This window comes from Eupeodes corollae, chromosome 1, assembly GCF_945859685.1.
Source record: "Eupeodes corollae chromosome 1, idEupCoro1.1, whole genome shotgun sequence".
Classification (NCBI taxonomy): domain Eukaryota; kingdom Metazoa; phylum Arthropoda; class Insecta; order Diptera; family Syrphidae; genus Eupeodes; species Eupeodes corollae.
In genome coordinates, this window is record NC_079147.1 from 107,999,381 (window position 1) to 108,021,728 (window position 22,348).

At 38.2% G+C, this 22,348-nt stretch overlaps 1 protein-coding gene across 2 annotated transcripts in view; it reads right to left on the minus strand.

Annotated features, from left to right (window-relative positions):
• Positions 1 to 22,348, minus strand: part of LOC129954051 (octopamine receptor Oamb) — a 229,329-nt gene that overhangs the window by 94,428 nt on the left and 112,553 nt on the right. For both annotated transcript variants that reach the window (XM_056067693.1, XM_056067694.1), the window contains exon 2: positions 16,985 to 17,126. The gene's annotated coding sequence lies outside the window, so the exon portion shown is untranslated. The remainder of the gene's footprint in view (positions 1 to 16,984; positions 17,127 to 22,348) is intronic.

The following is a 22,348-nucleotide window of genomic DNA, read 5'->3' on the forward strand; positions in this document are numbered from 1 at the left end:
ATCATTTTTAAAAATTGCTGAAGTCTCAGAATATAATCGATTTCTTCGGTACATTAAAAAGTGCATCCATTTATTATGAATTTTGTCCCTCTTGAGTTTGCTAAAACTTGTCATCTAAGGACTTCTAAGAACGTTTAATTTACGATTTACTTTTAAAGTTATTGAAGTTCACAACTAAACATGTATACCTACCTTTATTATGAATTTATTGTTAAAAATTCGTATTTAATAACTTTCCTAACCTTCGACTTTCAAGAAGATATTCACACTAATACCTTTGAACACCGGGATTTCAAAAACATAAACTACTTCATAGTGCTGTTTTAAGTTGTAAGACTTTTCGATACGCTTGTTATTTTAAAAGCTAAAAGCTCCCTTCCAAGCACAAATGCAGAGACTTCGTCTTGACATTTTTTATTAACAATACTGTTTACTTCAAAACAAAACGGTCTTAGCTATAAGTTCAGCAAAGGTTATGTTTTCCTGTGCTCGTTTTAATATTTGTCAAAGCAACAAACAAATTGGGAAGCTACTTAAGCGAAATAATCAGATTGAAGGCTTGAGCCCGAAATTCGTTTGCAGCTCTATCTCCAACAGCACTATCAATACCACTGCAGCAACCGCTTAAAATACAGAACCTTTAAGTAAATGATCGTTTAAATTTACTACTATTTGTTCAAAAGATGAGTTTAAAAGTGTCCTCTCTATTAATTTAAACGCAGAAGCTCTTTATCAAATGCATCCCTTAATGCTTAAATTTTTTGGTCAAGTGCGTTTTCAATTTAAAAAAAAAACTATACCAGTGCCTAAATCGTCCAGTTGTGATGGTTTTAGGCCGATATCTATCCTACCTTTTCTCTCCAAAGTTTTTGAAAAAACATTCTTAACCATGAAAATTTATTAACTTCCAGGCAGTCTGGCTTCCATAAGAAAAATGGTTGTATAGAGGATAGTCGAAAGGCCTATTGAAAAACACTGCACAATTCTGTAGCACGCTGGTGGTTCTTAATTACGCATAACTTGTCTATTGGGACTCATTGAACATATTCCAGTCTTTGAATGAAGACATTGAAGTAGTTAGCACAGGTTGAAAAAACATGGCATCAAAATGCTTTGTTATTTCTAGGAATAAGCTGGAGCGTTAATACTTTTCTCCTTCCATCTTATATTCTTATCGTATGGAGTTTTTGAAACCACAAAGAACTTTTGAAGGTGTAGTTTTCAACCGAACATTTACGTTCTTCGCACGCTTTGGTCTACTTTTAGGTTCTTATGTTTGCATTTCTGACAACGAAAGTAAGCAAAAACCAACTGTTGCAATTAATAGTGCGGTACGGTATGCATTTGGGATACGGCGGCGACGTTTTGAGCGTGTATCACAGCATTTTAAAAAACTCTTAAGTATGTCTTTTGAAAGTATAGGGTTTCTCAATAAGGGCGGGTAGATGTTGCGTTTGCTGTGTGGCACGTAGCGGCTTTCTACTGGAACCATATCTCGTCTAAGTCCATATGGTTCAATTTGGGTCACGTAGGTTGGTGTTGTCCTATACCCTACAATTTAGTTTGTTAACACAGCTATTTATCCAAAAATGCACCTCGTAACTAAATATGATTTTTCGGCCAAAATTGTGTCCTCTTCCAAACGATTCGAAGCCCAGTCAGCGAACAAACGGCGTTGTCTATGGTCATAAGCTTTGAACTCCTGGGTTAGTTGGATCTTGTACGGATGTAAGCTAAAGTCCTGACACAAAATTTGTCAAGTTAAAGTCTGCTAAAGGCCGAGTTGTTGTGCACTGCGAGGAATAGACTGCCGTAGGGTGTGCAGTGCACTTTCACGGACCGCGGCAATGTTCCCGGTCGATGTTGCGTTCCTTTTGAGTACGGGTTTGACTGATTGTTTACTGAACCGGTTGTCTCAAATTTGGCCCCTACCGTAAAATGGGCGTAATTCGCGCAACGTTTGCGTTAACGAACACACATTTTGACAATAAGGTTTCGTCATTTGAACGCTATTCAATCGTGACATGATGACTGCGAGGAATAGACTGCCGTAGGGTGTGCAGTGCACTTTCACGGACCGCGGCAATGTTCCCGGTCGATGTTGCGTTCCTTTTGAGTACGGGTTTGACTGATTGTTTACTGAACCGGTTGTCTCAAATTTGGCCCCTACCGTAAAATGGGCGTAATTCGCGCAACGTTTGCGTTAACGAACACACATTTTGACAATAAGGTTTCGTCATTTGAACGCTATTCAATCGTGACATGATGATTTGGATATAATAACGAACAAAATATCTACAGGCGCCAATTTAAAAACCCTTTCTTTTCAGTTTTCGAACTTTAGCTTTATTTTCGGATATAAAACCAGTTGACTTGTTCAATGAAATGGATCTCGATTCATTTGGTGCATATCAAGGAAATCGACCTTGAAGCCTTAAGACGTAAGTTTTTATGCCTATTACTGTGCAATATTGTTTGTGGAATGCCAAAGATCGAATAAGAACCACCCTAATGTAGGTACTTAGTTACATGTATATGTATTGTAAGTAATGTTTCTATTTTTTGTTTATATTTTTTTAGAAAACATTCTATTTGAACTTATAGCGGAAAAATTCAAATAAAAAAAGAAAACTAAAATAACTCATAGGTAAAGTATAAGCTCATAAATGTTCTTTTTCATATAAAGGCTGCCTGATGTGTGTCTGCCTTTATTCGGTTTATTGATTATATTTCCTGCAATATTTTATGATGATCCACAACAACAAAAATTGAAGGGTAAAGTGTTTTTATTTTGTCTTCGTTATTTTAGAGGGCATGAAGGAAAATGAGCATGTGTTCAATTCCAGTCTGGAAATAATATTCAAGTGCAATTTTCTCAGTTTTTCCTAAGAGACTGAGGAAAATTTACACAGCCAAACACACACACACATCCACTTCGACAAGACATACACATTGAAACGTGTCCTTAATATGGTACGTCTTATGATACGTTTAGTTTATGCTTGGGTGCTTTTCAATTTATCGAAATTACAAAAGGTTCTCGCCCCCTACGGTGGTGGAGGCCCCGATATGGTGGAAGAATGGCACTGCCTGCGACTTCAATCAGTTTCTTTTTTCTTACAAAATATTATCGTGTCACATATACGAAAATCGTCAGCATAATACTGTTATTAGCCCGTATTATGACTTATATATAATATAGTTATACTGTTATGGTGTATCTTACATAACTCTGTCAAAAAATAACTAACTTGGTGGATGGTGTGTGGTGTGGCCTGCCTTCCATGACTAAATAATGTTAGACAAGAATCTATAATTTTGTGTTTCTTTTCGAATGCCATAATTATATGGTTGGAATTTTTTCTTTCGTGGTGATATGTATACTTTAATGACTTATTTTTAAATTTGGGAGAAAATTAATATTGGGTTGTAACTTATAAGTTAATAGGTAGCTATAATGACTTTAACATTTAAGAAGGTTAATCCTAATTTTAGTCGTATCGTTCGATAATGGAAACTTGTTCAGTTCAGTTGGGAAATCTTAGATATTTGCATTTGAAATCGAAAATTGAAACATGTTTTTGGAGGTAAGGGACAATAATTGAACTAAGTAAGTTTGGAATCGAAGTAATTTGGCAAAAGAGTAATGGACGTTGCATATATTGATCTTCCTCGAAACGAAGACGTTCTCACTAAATTTTAAATAATTTATATTAACGTGTCCAGCATTTTATTTTCTTAATAGATATCTAGAAGTCCAAAGGGGGGAGTGCGTCGTAGGGGTCGGCTTACCACCGATGATATGTGCAAAGCCTGCAATAACGAGTACGAGAAGGAATATACAGCCCACTTTTTATGTCACTGCCTAGCCTAGGCATTTGGGCTTTATTAAAACATCTAAATGGCTAAAACAAAAATATCCAATAACATCATAGTTTTTTAAATTTTATTTTCAGGGAAGTTTAATAGTTTGGGGTATAACAATGTTGCTATTAATACTTTTAGAGAGTTTTTTTTATTGAACACGCACTCAAGTGGATATGAATACCCTTATAATGATTGTACACAGTGCGTGTAATTATGAAGGGAGGATAGGATTTTAAAGGAGATACCGATGCACATTGGTTTTGAATGCCTACACATTGTAATAAGTGGGAAATATTGAGTCTGGTAAAGCATTCCACATTCGTGTAGTGCGTTTACAGTACGACCGAAATTGGGCTCAAGGGTAAACTGATGGGCATTCCTAAAAGAACGTGTATTAAGGCTGAATTGTTGGAGGATAGGAATGCAACTGGCTATTTTATTAGACCATTGTTTATTGAGTAACAATAAAATAATGAGAGACATTTTTTTTTATAATAATCGCACACTCAAACGGATATACTACCCTTATTATGTAGACATAGTGTGAGCACTAGGAAAGGGAGAGAGGGGTTGAAAGGAGATGTCGGTGCACATTGGTTTTGAATTCCTGAATATTGCAATAGCTGGGAAAGACAGAGTGTGGCAAGGCATTCCACATTCGCATAGTACGGCTAAAGAACGAATCTCTGTACTTCACAGTACGACCGATGTTAGGCTCGAGGGTATTACAGTATTACGAGTATTACAGTTGAACTGTTTAAGGGGACTAATGCAGCTGGCTATTTCTTTAGAGCATAAACCATTAAAATAGGTAACGGTAAAAGAGGGTGAGACAAGAAACATTTCGACGATGTTCAAGTGACGTAAATGATCTTATGATGGTAATATCACCAATCAATCTAAGAGGCTTAAGTAAGTTGCAGGAGTTGGTGCTCCATGACATGAAACCTTATAACGGTGCTCGAGAGATGAAAAAGTTTCAGTTAGACAACGGTCACCGTTCATTTTTAGAGCTCTCTTTTGAATTCTGTCCAAGAGACTAAAATGAGTTATAGGAGCACCTGCCCAAATATGGGAATTGTACTCAAGTTTTGGATGAATGTAGGCTTTATAAATTATAGCCACATCAGAAGGGCTAAAAAACTTCTTGCATCGTTGGAGAAAACTAAAACACTTAAGAGCATTTTTGGCGATGTCAAATATGTGATTACTCCACAACAAGTGGTTTGTAATGCACATACTTAGGACTGATAGCTCTTCAGCCTCCTCGATGCAAGTACCACTCATGGATAGTGGCATTGGGGGGTTACGTTTTTGCGACAGTAGACAGCATTGAGTTTTCGAAGCATTTAATTCTACACGGTTTTTGATTCCCCATTGGACAACGCGTTCAAGATCAGAATTTTATGAGTTTATCATACGCTGCCGTTGGTAGGCCACATCCGAAGAACAAGGATGAGAATCTAAAAACGAATATAAAAAGCTAAGAGTACTGTCATCAGCGAAATAATTTAGTGGGTTAGAAGGTTAAGACAAAACATCATTTATAGAAATAAGAAAGAGAGTCGGAGACAAAACGGAGCCCTGGGGAACACCAGCGTTCATTTTGTGAATATCAAATTTGAACCCGTATAGTACTACATGAATGGAACGGTCCGTAAGTTAAAGAGCTTGATGACAAACTCTTTCAAATGCTTTTGAAATATCAAGTGCAATTATCTTACTTTCTCCAAAACGATGTTAAGATTTGTTCCACTGTTCGGTGAGATAAACCATGAGATCACGAGTGGACCTATTGCAACGAAAGCCATACTGCCGGTTATTAAGAAGCTTCCGTTCTTCAAAATATTTCTTAAGCTGAAAATTGATCAGCGTTTCCATGACCTTGGAAAGAAGGGATGTATGTAAGTGCTATTGGACGATAATTAGATGGAGAGGAGGATTCGCCTTTTTCAGGGACAGGCTGGAAAAGTGTTTTTTTTTTCATCCAGTCGGGAAGAGACCTGTAGCATAGGACAGATGAAAAAGCTTACGCAGAGGTTTTGCCAGCGTTGAAGAACTCCTCTTCAAAACAATAGCGGGGATACTATCGGGGCCATTGGATTTGTGAGTTGTGCATGATTTTTAAGTACTCTACAAACTGAATGAGTGCGAAAGAAGATTCGTCCCATAGAATCATTAACGTTTTCAAGTACTGGCAAAGTCATGTTACTCACTGGCAGCATCGAATTAACAGCAAACTGTGCCGGAAGCAAATTGCCTTAAACAATTGGGATTAGGTAGGGAATGTCATTGGAATTGGAACCGACGAATACGTAGTGTTATACGCACATTTTTTAAAAATGACCAGAAATTTGTACTACCATTGGGACATTGTAGTATTTTTTGCCGTAATTTATGGTCATGCGAATTTTTAATTTTGTATCAATTTCATGCAAAGTTAAGAAGGTAGACATCTTTGGTGGAATAATCGGAAAAAAGCAATTTGCAGTACAACACTTAGGATAACGGATTCAGGCTTATCGATTTTGTCGGGGGTCAACAGTCATCGTAGCCATATTGCAATCGACGCTAGACATGCTTCCAGCATCATATCGAAGAACTAACATCGACCCGGACCAATACCTCGTCGTAGTAAGGCAGCACTTCTGGTTTTCAGAATGAAGCCAAACAGGGGAATACGTCGAACGACTACAATCGCAAGAGATCGTCAAATCCTTCCCTGACCAAGTCACAAGTAACCTCTGTCGAGGTTCATTACATTGGCAAGATGAAATCAGAGAAGCCACCTCTGATGTTCTGGGTTTCAAACAACCATCAACAAGAAACCCCTGGCTTGATGAGGAATGTTGGCATACAATTGCAACCAAACAACAGGCACGCAAAACGCCGCTGTACAGGAGGCCAAGAGTTCCTCCCGGGTCCAATGAGCAGAAGAGGAGAGGGGAGCGAAAAAGAGAGAGCTTGAGAAGAGTGCTGTCGAAGATGTTGAGAGGTTCAAAAGTAGAAATGAAGTTCGGAGGAAACCAAATTCACAAGTACATAAACCTCGAACCGAAGGCTGCATATACGAAAGCGGAGTTAATGCTGAGGATATGCAAGAACCACTTCTGCAGACTGTATAACGGCAACAACGAACTGAATTCCGCTGTCGGGCGGAATGATCCATTCAATCTTGACGACGAAAGCCAATAATCCTGTCTTCTCGAGTAAGCCGAAGTAAAGATTGCCATATCTGAGCTGAAGTCTTAAAAAACCGCTGGAGCAGATGGATTAGATGCCGACCTCTTCATAGAAGTTGGAGATAATTTAGTTAGGAGCATGCAACAATCTATCTGTAAGATATGGTCGGAAGAAAGCCTGCCCGATGAATGGAACCTCAGAATTGTTTGGCCGATAGTGAAAAAAAAAGAAATTTCACATCACATAACTTTGGGGAAGTCAAGGACTTCGACTACCTAGGCTCTACTATGAATTCAGAAAACTGCTAACCGCTGTTTCTATGGGCTAAGAAAGCAATTGAGCAGTAAAGCCCTTCCTTGAGCGACCAAAGTGTCAGTATATAAGATCATTATCCTTGTCCTGCTATGCTATGCGGAAGCTTGGATTATTAAAAAAGCATGAAAGAACATTGGGTCCCGTATGCATAGAAAGTGAGTGGATGGAACGACGAGCTCAACGGGCTGTACAGCGGCATAGACTTATATATAAATTAGGTGGTGCAACAGTCCGTAAAGAACCAGGGCCTAGTGACTTACAACTCTCAACCATTCCTGTGTGGGAGTAATTGCAGGGATAGAGGGGACCTGCAGTTTATATGCCGAATCCGAATGTCTAATTTGAGAAATTACTTTTTTATGACAAGAATTACATTTTGAGAATTTGTCAATTTCTCGCAAGAGGCAGGGATCGAACCCAAGACCTCTGGCATGACAGTCCAACGTACTAACCATCATGCCACGGGTATAGACTTATCCAGAAGAACAAACATCCAACGACTGATATGGCTGGTTCGTGTAGGACAAATGGAAACAAACATTTCGGCCCGGAAAGCCTTCGAATCCACAGCACAGCGCAGTAGAGGAAGACCGCGGATCAGGCGGGCGCACAAATGGGAAGTGACCCCAACAACTAGCTAAGGACCGAGCTGGATGGAAAAGTTTGTTGAGTGAGGCCCTAGTGCACTCAGGACTGTAGCGCTACCTTCTCGAATATATCTCAACAGAAAAGCGACAACAAAATTGCCTTCTATTTCAAATATTTTAGCGGGCACCAATGGGAAGTTATAAGTGTGAGTCTCATTTCATCCTCTAATTTATTATTTTTAGCACCGTTCTTTCAATTAAGTCCGTGTTTTTGTTTAATTACTCGAACAATTTTTTAATATTCAAAAAATGTTGAATACCTCTATACAAATGTATATTATACAATTTTATGCAAAATTACTTCTTTTATTAAACAAAACAAAAATTCAAAAAGAAAACCAATTTTTCTCGCATACGCAACGCATACCTTGGTACTAAGGAAAGTCCATTATGGTATCACTGATTGATATTAATCTTTCTTTTGCATTACTTGACGTGTATTTGACATGAAAAGCAATTCATTTATTTTGGACTGATGTCCAAGTCCAGATAAAGAAGAAGAAAACGAAGAAGTAAGGTTGGAGCTTGTGGTGGTGTCAAATCAAGAAGAAATAAAAATTATTTAAATTTATTGTCGAATATAATGGGCTATATGAAAGCTAAAAAGTTCTCTTAATGGTTTATGGTTTAGGGCCTCCTTATTTTTGTTTTGTATTACGATTTTGCAGGTGAATACTTTATTTTAATCGTTCGTAAGTTGAAAATTTAATAGTTGCCTGCCTTATATAAGAGTTTGATGGATGTGAATTAAAAAGTGGTTAAGCTTCCTTTTTACTCTTAAATAGGTCTTATTAAAAGATTCATGACATTTAAATCACGCTTCTTTTGGAAAAAAAACCCCTTAAGATGGAGGGCGTAGCTTTTACTATGAATTTAGGAGGTAAGTTATTGATTCAGTTGATAAATGGGTTAGACCACTTTACCACTCATCACAGTCGCAGCCTCATTTATTCTCAATGCCAAATAAATGAATCTCCACAAAATGAAAATATTCCTCCAGCGAGAGCAGCTCGCTACTATACCCGAAGCTTAAACGTCAACTTCATACAAACGCGCACAAATTGTCGACTTATGGAGGTATAAAGTGAGAAAGGCGTCATTAAATGCTTATTATTTCAACTTTACGCTCCATAAGGTGCTCGAAATGGCATATCTAAAAACAAAGGCTACACAGTCCGCAACGCTGCCAACACCATCATCGCCATACCGCTAGCGTCACACATAAAATTCCAAAAACAAAACTATATTAAGATTGAAACGAAATCCCTGTACTACACTCGTACGATCTGCTCTGATAATATAGCTCTGCTCTGCTGATACTGATGGCCGTGATGTTCTGATTCTGGATGCTGTGCACCAATGGTAAATGGGTGATATTTGAATGTCTGCTATGAATTGATTAAGGATTCTTCCCCGGAGATGAGTTTTCCAATGTACAAGTACATATACTGAACTGTTGCTGACTTAGCTGAATGCCTCGAAATGAGTCGGCATCTGAATCCGAGGCAATTGGCCAACCGACCAGAGGCCCAGGACTATCGCACAAACCTCCGAGAACGATGACGATGACTATGACGACGGCGAAGATGAGAGCTAAGTTAATGAAAAGGAACAAAAACCTGATTAGTGCTGTGTACTTCACAAGAGCTACCAGATATCCTCTTGATTACATTCATTCCTGGAAAATTATTTATATACATATAGGTATAGGTGGGTCTGGATTGTGGTATGTAGGAACGAAGCTATTCGTGGAAGGTTTTTTGAAAATACCCACTCTTGGGCTTAAGTGGTTGAGTTCAATGAGAGACTTTATGGGGGAAAATTTCACAAAAAAAAAGAACCTGGCAGGAGCAGATGGTAAAAAGTTAGATTTTAATTAAACGAAACGTAAAGTTATTTACACCCAAACCAGACAAAACCAGGTAAGAAAAATATGTAGGTTGTAGGTTGTAGGTTGTAGGTTATAGGTTAGGTTAGGTTAGATTACGTAAAAGTATTAAAATGTAATAAAACGTTTCTGCAAAGGATGTGCCGCAATTAAAGAATGAATATATCTCTTCTGCAGATGAAAAACCGAAGGAGAACAAGACGAACTTGAAGTATTGTCTTACAGCCTTTTTAAATCCATATATTTATTTGGACTTGGATTAAAGTTGCCGCCTTCTATAGTTTTAATTTTGTTGTTGTATATGCAATTAATTCTCACATCACTTTTCAGGTCCAAATTCACAGTCAACTTGAATATTATTTTTGTGGTAACTATTAAAAGTTTAGGGATTATAAATTGGTTGTAACATGAAGTTTCACTTTGTTTTCTGTTGTTTTTTTTTCGGTTAGTTTGGGAAAAAGAAAAACTTATTTTCTACATGGGCTATCCTAATGTTTTACCTTTTGGGATTGAATAGAATACATTAAGGGGAAAAAACAGGGAATTCCAATTCACTTAGTTTGCTCAACTTTAATTTTTGAAATGTATGAGAATTTTTGAATATTTTCACGGCGCAATTAATCTTCGAACATTAAGTTACAAAATTGTTGAAAATATTTATTATTTGTAGTACCCGTGGCAGGATAGTTAGTACGTTGGATTATCGTGTCCAAAAAGCGGCTCCTTTCTGGATCTTTTGCTGTACGACACCAGACTGACAGTTACTGTCAAAGTGGGGAATCACCCTCGAAACTGCTTAAAGACAGTCGAGTAGAACAGTGATGCCTGCGGACTGGCTGCCGTAATGCAGATTCCGAACTCTTACAATTACAGTAATATACAGTAATATGTAATTGACCAACATTTACAACTTATGGACGAAACAATAGAACGAAAGATGGAATGGACAGTAAAAAAGTACAAAGAACGGGACCAAATGGATGCTAACAAAAACGTGACTATTGACGCACTTCGTAAGCACAAGAGTGGATTACTGACAAGACTCAAAAACTTCTACAGACCACTTACAGACCCACACGACTTGGAGGTTAGGACACTGAAGTCGTCAATAAAGAAGGTCAATCTTATGATTAAAGACAATACAGGTTATCAATTAACAAGTACTGGGACCGCAAGATCCGGTCAGTTAATTCCAGTGAGGATGGCTTACTGACAAGACTCAAAAACTTGTACAGACGACTTACAGACCCACACGACCTGGAGGTTAGGACACTTAATTCGTCAATTAAAAATGTCAATCTGTTGATTAAGCAGAACAACAGGTTATTATTTAACAAGTACTGGGACCGCAAGATCGGGTCAGTAAATTCGAGTGACCCTAGTATGTTCCCTAAAATCAACAAGATATTCAGGAAAAAGAACGATAATGACCTTTCGTGTCTGAAACTCCCTACAACTGAAGAGAACAGAGACGTACTCAGGACAGAGCAAATAGATCCAGAAGAAGCCATCTTTGACGGTTACTTTTACATAATTGAAGATCCGAAGGAAAAAGTGAAGCCCGTGTGAGCTGCTTTTCAGCAAGTGTACAAGGTGAATTTTAGCATTCGCCCCAACCACGACCTGGAAAACAGATCCCCACTTAATCACTTTTACCTTTCATTGCATTTCAATGACGATTTCTTGGCAAATGCATAATCGCCGAGCAAACGGGACCAAGTCCCTTGTTAGTGACGAAGGTTGAACTTCAGCTCATCTTCAATTCAATACAAAACAAAAAGTCAGCAGGTGTCGATGGTATATCCAACGTTGTATTAAGACATTTACCGATGGAAGCAATTGACATTTACACCACGCTCTTCAATAATGCACTGAATAATGCATTTTATCCAGTACATTGGAAGACCGCTGTGGTTCATCCTCTCCCGAAAAAGGGAAAGGACAACTCCAACCCGTCAAATCTTCGGTCGATAAGTCTTCTTCCGAGCATCAGCAAAGTCTTCGAAAAGATCATTAATAGGGCTCTGACTAAGTGGGCTGCGGACAACAAAATAATTCCGGATAAACAGTTCGGGTTCAAGGCGGCCCATGACACAATTCTTGCTGCGTCTAAGCTCGTTTCTGATATCCAATCGAATAAATGAAAACAACAATGCACAGGTGCTGTTCTGGTTGAGTTGGAAAAGGCCTTTGACACCGTATGGTTAGAGGGTCTTTACCTAAAACTGAGCAGGCTTGGCATAAACAAACCATTGTTGTATATATTTCATGATCTGCTTAACGGTAGAAAGTTTGTTGTCAAAACTGGCAATGTAACTTCTACCACAACACTCCAAATTAACAATGGTCTTCAACAGAAAGCGGTAAATTCGCTGATTCTCTTCAGCATTTACACCAGCGATCTGATAAGTAGTGTTACCAAGGCAATTGCGTACGCCGACGATCTAATTGCGTACAGAACGGCCCGAAAGGTTGAGGTTATTAGAATTCTCTTGCAGCGTCATTTCGACAAGATTCAGCGATATTGCGACAACTGGAAACTGAAAATAAATGTCCAGAAGTCGGAGACAATTCTGTTCCGGACTCATTTTGCTACGACCACGAGGGCAAAATGGTCATCGTTGATCTTCACGGTCAGCCTTAGTGATGAAACGGCTGTTTTTTAGTAGTCGGCTTGACCTCAGAGTGAAGGTTATTTGCTACTGCCGATGATCGTTTATGGCTGTCCTGTGTGGTTCCCAGATGGAAGTTTCGGGTGTTCGAGCGGCAGTGTTTACGATGCTGTACCATCTTATATCGAACAACCGGATTTCCTTACGTGCATTACTATTCCAACGAGGTCCTCTACAACGAATCAACTGAATTGACAATTTCGTTATAAAACCCGTTCGAGGTCACATTGCAAGAGCTATGTCTTCGACCAACAACTTAATTTTCGGGGTTTTCTATCTGAACTTCTGATATCTGATTCTCCTAAGATTGTAATCCCTGGGATCTGTCTCTACAAACTCTATAACAGTCTATAACTATCTATTATCTTTAATGAAGATGGCACAACTGTGTAATTTGCCTTTGCAGGATGCGGGCCATATAGCCATTCTAGGAAGTTGAAAGGCAGATACATTTTACAGAAATGATCCAGTACAACCCGTTCTAAAAATCGCCACATATAAACGATTCCTGATAATGCACGACGAAATAAAAAGAACAAACATCAGGTGGAATAACATCACATTACCACGTATCATATTACGAAAAAAATCTGGCCTACACTAGATTTAAAAGCTCCCAAGGTGCTTGCTATTTCTAAGCAGTTCCCATATATTCCTGACAATAGGTGTCATAATCAGGCACTGTCGAATAGAAAAGCTAGGCGTATTATCAAACGACTTTTGCAGAAACTGTAAGGATGAAGAAGAGGAGGAAACAGTTCTTTATCTCCCCCGTACACGCCATGCGCTAGCTCAAAAACGTAAGAATTACCTAGGAGAATTCTTCTATAATAAACTCAATCATGTTAATATAATCATTATTTCACATTTCGTAAAGTACTCAAACTTGTTTCATTGAGCTTAGAGACAACCTCAAGATTCATGTGTTATCACAATGGACCATTAAACTGGCCTAAGTGTGTCCTTCTCCATCACGGAAGGCCACATTAACCCAACCTATATTTACTACTTTAAAAAACGTTCTGGTTCCAATGCACACCCAAAACTCATGATGAAAAAATGAATAAATATACGTCACTGAAACTATTTACCTAATGGCTTCGTTATTTTTATTTCCCTTTAATACCAAAGAAAACCATTTTATTGAATCACCTACTTTCGTATAAAACACACATGTTTGGAGATCTGCAGAAAATTTGAGTAATTAAAAGCTGCCCGGGTTTGTGGTTAAATATATAAAATTATTTCCTGGCGTTATTTCTAGTTCTCACCACCACCACCACAACTACCACTGACTATACCGTAGAGTTTTGAGGGAACGAAAAATACTTTGGCAAGGTTCAAGGTAATTAAATGGTTGCATTCGTGGGTTTCGCAGGTTCCTTTGTAAGTGAAAATAAAACTTAGAGACCAATTATGTGGCAATGAATAAACTTTTATCTTTTTTTATTTCTCCCTTCTAAACAAGCTTTTAATTTGTGTTCACATATGGTTAAGGGAAACTTATAAATAGATATTTAATGTACATTTGTAGATGAGATAAACAAATTAAACATACAATTAATATAATTACAACTTCTTTTCGATTGAAAGCCAAATTACAACAGTCTTGTGCTTCTGTTTGAAATTTTAATTGTAATCTATCAGTGGAGATATCGAGTTTAAATACATTTTGTTTTTCAGATAATATCGGCGAACGATGCAGAAAGAACTTAAAAACTCGATCTTTAGCTTCTAGTTTTGAATACCAAGTTGACGTTCATCGGCCTTACAGGCTGGAACTTCGATGTTCATTCGCTCTACATGCCCTAGACATCTTAAGCGTTGAACAGGCAGTTTTTTGACCAGTGGAAAGTCGCGGTACAGCTCGTATAACTCCCGATTATATCTTCTCCACCAGATGTTGTTTTGACGGTCGACCTCTCGAAGATACCAAGAAATACATCATCCGACTGGGAGAGAGTCGATGCAAGACTGAGATTATTACAGTTTTGTACAGTGTCTCTTTGGTACTTCCCGATAGGGCCCTATTCCTCAACTGCTTACTTAGGCCATAGAAACAGCGATTAGCAAGCGTAATTCTACCTTTGATCTCCGCGCTGATGTCATTTGCAGAATTAACAGCAGTGCCCAGATAAACAAATTCGCTTACCACCTCGAAGTTGTACCTGTGAATTGCCACATTTTGACCAAGTCTACGATGTGAATCAACTCTATTTGACGACAGTAAATACATCGTTTTGTCCTCGTTAATGTCAAGACCCATTTTCTTCGCCTCAGACTCGATATTAGAGAAGGCACCTGTCACTGCTCGTTTGGTTTTTCCCGTCGATGTTTCAAGAACAATATTGAAGCAGCTACATGACAGCGCATCGCATTGTTGAAGTCCTCTGGGAGTTTCGAAGGTTTCTGTCAAGTCTCTTCCAATTTTGACACAGTAACGAGCATTTTCCAGCGTCATCCTGATAAGTCGTATCAGTTTGGTAGGGATACTAAAACTCAACATGGTTTGTTCCTGTCTACACTGTCATAAGCTACTTTAAAATCGATGAAAAGATTTTGTGTTTCGAAGTTATGTTCTTGGGTCTTTTCCAGGATTTGGCGTAGATTTGGTAGATTTTTCAGGCCTGAAGCCACGCTGTTAAGTGCCAATTAGTTCGTCAGTTAATGGCTTCAGGCGTTCGCATATTACGCTGGACAAGATCTTTTATGCGATGTCTAATAGGCTAATTCATATGTAGTTGCCGCAGAGAAGGCGGTCACCTTTTTTATGGATCGGCAGATGGTGCTTAAGTTCCATTCGTCAGGCATGCTTTTTCTAGATCGTCAACCAAATGGATTTGAAGTGGCTGCTTGCTGGTGGAATCGTTGACTTCATCACCATTTAGCAGCTGGTTTAAATGATCTCTGCAGATTTTTAGCATTGACTGCGTTTCGACTACGGTGTTTCCACCTTATCTTTGCAGGCTCTAGAGCGGCTAGTGAATATATTGCTTTTTTTTTACTCTTCTATAGAAGCTTCGCACCTGTTTCCTGTTAAAACATCCCTAGATCTCCTCGACTTCACGCTGCTCATGGGTTTTTTTCTTTTTTCTGAGCAATCGGTTCTCATCCCTTCTCTTGTTGACGTAGAGCTGGCGGGAAGATTGTGTCCTCCTTTGCTGAAACAATATGTATGCCTCCGTTCTAGTTTTATTTGCCCTAGCACATTCGGAGTCAAACCAGAGGTTCCTTGTTGGCGGCTGTGAGAAACCTAGCACTTCTTCTGCAGCATTCCTGATGGACTGTTTGCAAGGCTGCCAGTGGGTCTCTGGGCACAACTCGGACATCTCGGGTGATTTTCATACTATAGGTATTAAAAAAGAGGCTGGGATGTAAGTTACTGATAAAATCCCATCACGTCTGTCGATTTGTCTTGCTTAAAGTGTTTGTAGGTTTCCGCGTTTTATTACAAAAAAGTTGTCAGTTGAGTTAGTATAAAAAATTGGAGAACTCTTCCAAACGAATCGAAGCCCAGTCAGCATACTTACGGCTTTGTCTATGGTCATGGAATTTTGAGCTCCTAAGTCAGTTGGATCTTGTACGGGTGAAGACCCAAGACCCGACGCAAAGTTAGCCAAGTTGAAGAATGCGAAAGGCCGACTTCTTGGAAAGGAATAGACTGCCTCGGATTCTGCTGTACACTTCACGGATCGCGGCGATGTTCTCGGGCAATCTTGCTGGAACGTTCGGGTGTGGGCTAATTGTTTACTGAACCGGTCGTCTCAAATTTGGCTACTAAACAATGAAGACAAGACTGTGAAAGGCCAACAAGTCTACCATAAAATGGGCGCATGATGATTTGGCATATAAACAACTGAATAAACAAACAGAGGATTTAATAGATGTCACCTAAACAAAATGGCAGTAAATAATTAATTTAATTGAAAAATAATAATTTTCTAGAGTAATAGAAGCATTATCAGAACATTAAAGAAATCGATTCAGTTAATGGTTATATTGGTGGAAGTCGAGGAACATTATTTCGACCTTCAAATTTGTGTTTGTTTTCATATAATTTAACCTTTAAAAGTGGAATCAAATCTTGCTATGGTCTTGAAACTCTATTTATTTTGTACTAAATTAAATATGCATCAATCAAAAATTTAAGGAAATTACATTTTGTTTCAGTTTTTTTTTAAATGTCTATGCTTTTTGTATTATATATTATTTAATATTTATTCATTTACTCGCACTTCTGCTAAACTCTTAAAAAAAAGGTCAAAATAAGTTATAAGATTAATATTTACCAAATTTAACAATTTCGAAGTATTAAAGATGTCAACAAAATATATGGTCAGTTCTTAAACTCCAAATTAATTTCTTAATAACACCATAATTTAAGATTGAACTTAAAAACAAAGAAAACTTACCAACTGAACTTCGCAAGGCGATAGAAACCGTTTGAGTTTATTTTTATCCATTTTGATTTTTAAGATTTATTTTCAGCTCAGCCATTCAAAAAAGTGAGTCATTACCAAGTATTCCTTTTATTCGAAGATCCTTATTAGTTATCTGAAATAATACAAATTGAAAAGTTGTTAAAAAAATAAATTCATACTGCATGCGGGCTTGTAATATTATTCTGTGGATAAAAGGACCCGAAGGAAATAATTTGGTTTGATAACGTTTAAGGAACTTTGTTTCGGTTTGACCGAAATAAAATATATGACCTAGTGATTTTAGACCGATTTAAAGCAAGTATTTTGAATTACTTTTGCCGACATTCATTACATTATATTAAATGTACATTTGTTCCAAAATTTCTTATATGAAAAACATTTCGGAGTTTGCAGCTCTATACCTTAAAATAAACCATGTTTTTTGAATATACATATGTAACATAATTAAATTTCTACAAAATTTTGTATACTCTTTCTTTTTATAAACAACTGAATTTTTCTAATATTCGATGTTCAAATGGTAGGCATGTGCATTGAAAAGGATACAAGCAAACACAGATTTTTCTCAAAACCCACTTCTATCTTTCAACTTCTACTATCACCTCCACTTGCTTCACATCGGCTGCCTAGCACCTAAACTGGAGATAGGGTTTAGTTAAAAAATGTTGGGGTTATCCAAACGGTAGCAAAGAAATTCCCGTGATAGAAGCGACGGTTGCGTCTTCAGTTCCAGTAAGGTTAAACTACTTAGTGAGTGAACACCTTATAGGGTTTCTACGAAAGAATCGAAGCCCAGGTCTATAAGGAGCAGTTTATCCGGGTTCCCCGTCCTTGAAGTTATGTTAAAGATCTGGCCCTCCAGGTTGGTGGTTATGCCGTCTTCCCAAAGGTAACAGCCGCGAACCAAAGCCTGGAACTACGAGAAGGGGAAAATCGTATTAAAACTACAGTCTATGCTGAGAATATGGAAAGACCAGCTACAAATTATGATAGAACCATTAAACCTAGGCGACGCAGAACAACAATTTCGCAAACCCGACCTCGACGAAGTGAAAATAGCTTTATAGAAACTAAAGTTCCAAAAAGCTGCTAAAGCTGTCGGCATCGCTGCAGAATTATTTAAAGCAGCATGCGATGACTTGGTAGGGAGTATGCACAAACTCATCTGCAAACTCTGAATGCCAGGAATGTCCATCGTTGACCAAATATTCACATTACGGCAGATCTTGGAAAAAACCCAGGAACTTTAAATCGATAACCACCATCTCTTTATAGATTTTACTACCGTGTATGACAGAATCTATAGGGAAGAGTTTACAGAGCAATGTCTTGTTTTGGCATCCCTGTTAAACATACTCGTTTATAAGAATGACGATAGAAAATGTACGTTGCTCCATCAAGGTCGGAAAAGATCTCACTGATGCATTTGATATCATAAAAGGTTTAAGACAAAGCGATGCATTGTTTGATGGCACTTCTTTACATCTTTCTGGAAAGAATTGCGCAAAACTCAACCGTCAACACTAGAGGCACATTTTTCCAAAGGTCCCCCAATTACTCGAATACGCCGATGATATTGAAATAATCGAAAGATAAAGATCAAACCGTTTTTAAGCATTTATACATAAGCATTGTTCACATTAGCATTAAACGAAATGAACTGAAAAAAAAGGTTTAATTTGAAAATCATTATTAGTCAGTTCAATCGATGAAAACCTTTGAAACTTCTATAAGTAAAGCTTTTAGAGTCTCTTGCCCAGTTAAATATAGCCGTAAAATCCTTCCTTCGTGGTGGAATGAAGAACTCTCGAGTTTTAGGAAAATGACGAGGACAGTTTTCAATATCTGCCACAAACATACGTTTTACCAACCGTATAAAGACTCTCTTAAAATGTACAAGCAAGCCCTGTCATCAGCCAAAAGACAAGGCTGGAGAGAATACTGTCAATCAATCGAAGACATAAAGGACTCCGCAAGGCTCAGCAAAGTTTTATCGAAGGAACATTGTAATCCTTCATTTCTAAAAAAGCCTGATGGAACCTGGACAGCCTCTCCAGCCGAATCTCTTAATCTACTGATGAAGACGCACTTTCCGGGTTGCGAGAGTGATAATCCCGAATCGCTTGAAACCACAGAGCTAAACGTAGCTCATATGGAGCAAGTCAATTCCGTTATAACCAGAAAAAATATTTTGTGGGCCATCAATACTTTTTCTCCATATAAATCCCCAGGCATGGATGGCATACTGCCAGTTATGCTTCAAAAGTTGCATGATGTGGCAGCTCCATGGCTGGAACAAATTTTCAAAGGATGTCTCCTTCTCAAACATGTGCCCATGTCGTGGAGACTGGCCATAGTAGTTTTTATCCCGAAAATGGGTAGGCGAGGTCACGAATCCTTGAAGGATTTCAGACCAATAAGCTTAACATCTTTTGTGCTTAAAACCTTGGAGAAATCCTAGTTGGACGACCTCTCGAAAGCTCTCAGCATGCTTATCTTAAGGGCAAATCTACGGAGACTGCCCTACATGAGGTAGTGCGTACTGTAGAACAAACAATCCATTATAAAGAATTTACTGTTGCCACCTTCCTAAACATTGAAGGTGCTTTTAACAACGTCCTTACAGAATCCATAGAAGAATCGCTCGTTAAGTTCGGTGTAGAAGACTTCATTCGAGAATAGATTATTTCCATGCTCTAGGCAATACAATCGCAACAAAACACGTGAGTAGGGGAACACCCCAGGGTGGTGTTCTTTCGCCTCTTCTATGGCTTCTGGTCATGGATACAATTCTCGTTAAATTAGAGAGATGTGGAGTGAAGGCCGTAGCCTACGCGGATGATTTGGTGCTATTGGTGTCACGAAAGTACACCTCTGTGATTAGTGAAATCACAGAGTCAACTATGAAGAAAGTTAACAGCTCGGCCACGAGTTGTGGACTAGGAGTTAACCAAAGTAAAACTAAACTGTTGCTCTTTACCACCAAAACTAAAGTACCGCCCTTCACGCTACCTCGACTCAACGGATAAAACCTATCATTGTCTTCCAGTACAAAATATTTGGGAGTTATACTCGACCCTAAACTATACTGGAAACTAAATATTGAAGTACGAGTTAAGAAGGCATGTGTTGCCTTCTACGCTCGCAGCAAAGCTTTCGGCAAAAAGTGGGGACTTCAGTGGAAGATGATTTTATGGACGTACACAGCCGTAGTACGCCCTATCTTAACATATGGTTCGACTGTGTGGTGGCCTGCTCTTAGTAAAGCCTATAACATTAATAAGCTGAGAAGGTTCAGCTTGCGTTACCCAACGGACGCCTTAAACGTTATTTTGGATCTTCTACCAATTGACTTTTTCTTAAATACATAGTTTCCTTCAGCGCTATAAGGCTGAAGGAATCAAATAGCTGGTTGTCAAAACCTTACGGTCACAGCAACACTACGAAATTAATTCCCTCAGATATTATCTCGGTAGACACTGACTACTGCTACTACTTTAAACCTTAGTAAGGGTTTTAAGGTTATTTTCCCATCGAGAGAAGATTGGGAGGATGACATAGTGTCGATAGGTTTCGACACAACCATCTTTACGGACGGCTCAAAGATAGAGTGCGGAGTTGGTTTTAGGATCTTTTCTGAGTCCCTAAATGTAGCCAAATCCTTTAGGCTTCCTGACTTTGCTAGCGTTTTTCAGGCTGAACTGCTGGTAATAAGGGAGGCATGTAGGATCCTTAAACAAAACCCAAACCAAAACCGAAATGTGGCTATCTTTACAGACAGTCAGGCAGCTGTCAAAGCCATTAACTCGGCCATATCCTTATCTAAATTGGTCCAGCAATGTCGCGATGAGCTAGCGAACCTGAATATTAACCTCGGTGTCACCCTTATCTGGGTTCCGGGCCATAGTAGTATCGTGGGAAATGATCGGCCCTTCATAGCTCACTTGCGGAAATGATAAACATTCCTCTTGGTGCTATGAAGAGTAAAATCTTTTCTATCTACCAAACTGAATCAAACCGAAGGTGGAGCAATTTACCCAACTGCATTATATCTAGGAAGATATGGCCCACCTATAACAAAACCCGAACAAACGATCTTCTATGCAGGCCAAGGCAAGACATAGCCAGGATTGTTGCGGTTTGTACCGGACATTGGCCTATAGGAGTTCATGCAGAGAAATTGGGTATCTCTTACAACACCTTTTGCCGTAGTTGTAGTGACACAAAGAGAAAGTGAAAACATAATCCATTTCCTCGGCAAATATCCTGCTTTGGCAAACACTAGAATGAAATGCTTTGGAAAAGCATTCTTTCAAGAACTCGATGAGCTATCTGAGACAAAGATTAGAGACCTAATCTTTTTTCTCAATGCGACAAAATGGCTCTAACATAATCGCTATGAAGCTTCTCTATCAATCTATCCCTTTCAATCAAAGGTCAAACGAGTTTTTGGTATCAAAACGGCGCACTACAGCGCTAATTGGATCTCAGGCTAGGTTGCCTTGAGATCGCCATTTCTTCCTACCTACATACCAGTTCAATCGATTTAAGCTCTATAAAAATATACAAATATAAAATTTATAAAAATAAATATGTTTAAATTCTCAGAAATGATGAAATTATAGACAAAAAATGCAAACAAAATTTTGTTTCGAAATGAAGTTTTGTATTTTACTGAATTCCTCTAAAGTATCAGATTTGTGACATATTTTGAACCCAACAAAAATACATTCTTAATAGAAGCTGATATCACTTGTTTTTTTTCTTTTTTTTGTGATAATACTATATTTGTAAATTTGCCTTGTTCAAATTATCCTGATTTACATGGACTTCAATTAGTTTTAGTCACGCAAATGACAAATCAAACGTCAACCAAATAAACCACCACGCTATATGTCCCCATGAAGTTTACAACAGCTTTGGTTTACAGAGATCACAAGCCAATAATTATAATAAGACTGACCTTTCCCATTTTTACCGTACCATGGTTTGAGATTTGAATTGATTAAATTTATGACTAGGGCTATACTTATTAATCTATTTCCAGACTTTCCAACAAAAACAAAAATACTAATTGAAATTGGTTTGGGTTTAAAATGAAAAAGTCCATATTTTAACAATATGAAAGCTAATATAAAGCTATAAAAGTTCTATCTAGACTTGTATATGCATATGTATAATTTCAAAAATACCTTAATAAAAACGTCTGAAGTCGAGAAGACCGAAGATTAATAAACAAAAAATACAAAATAAAATTATCAGAGCACGTGTCATTCTGAATCTCGTCACGTCAGTCGCGTCACTCAATAAAATATTCCCTCAATGTAGATGATG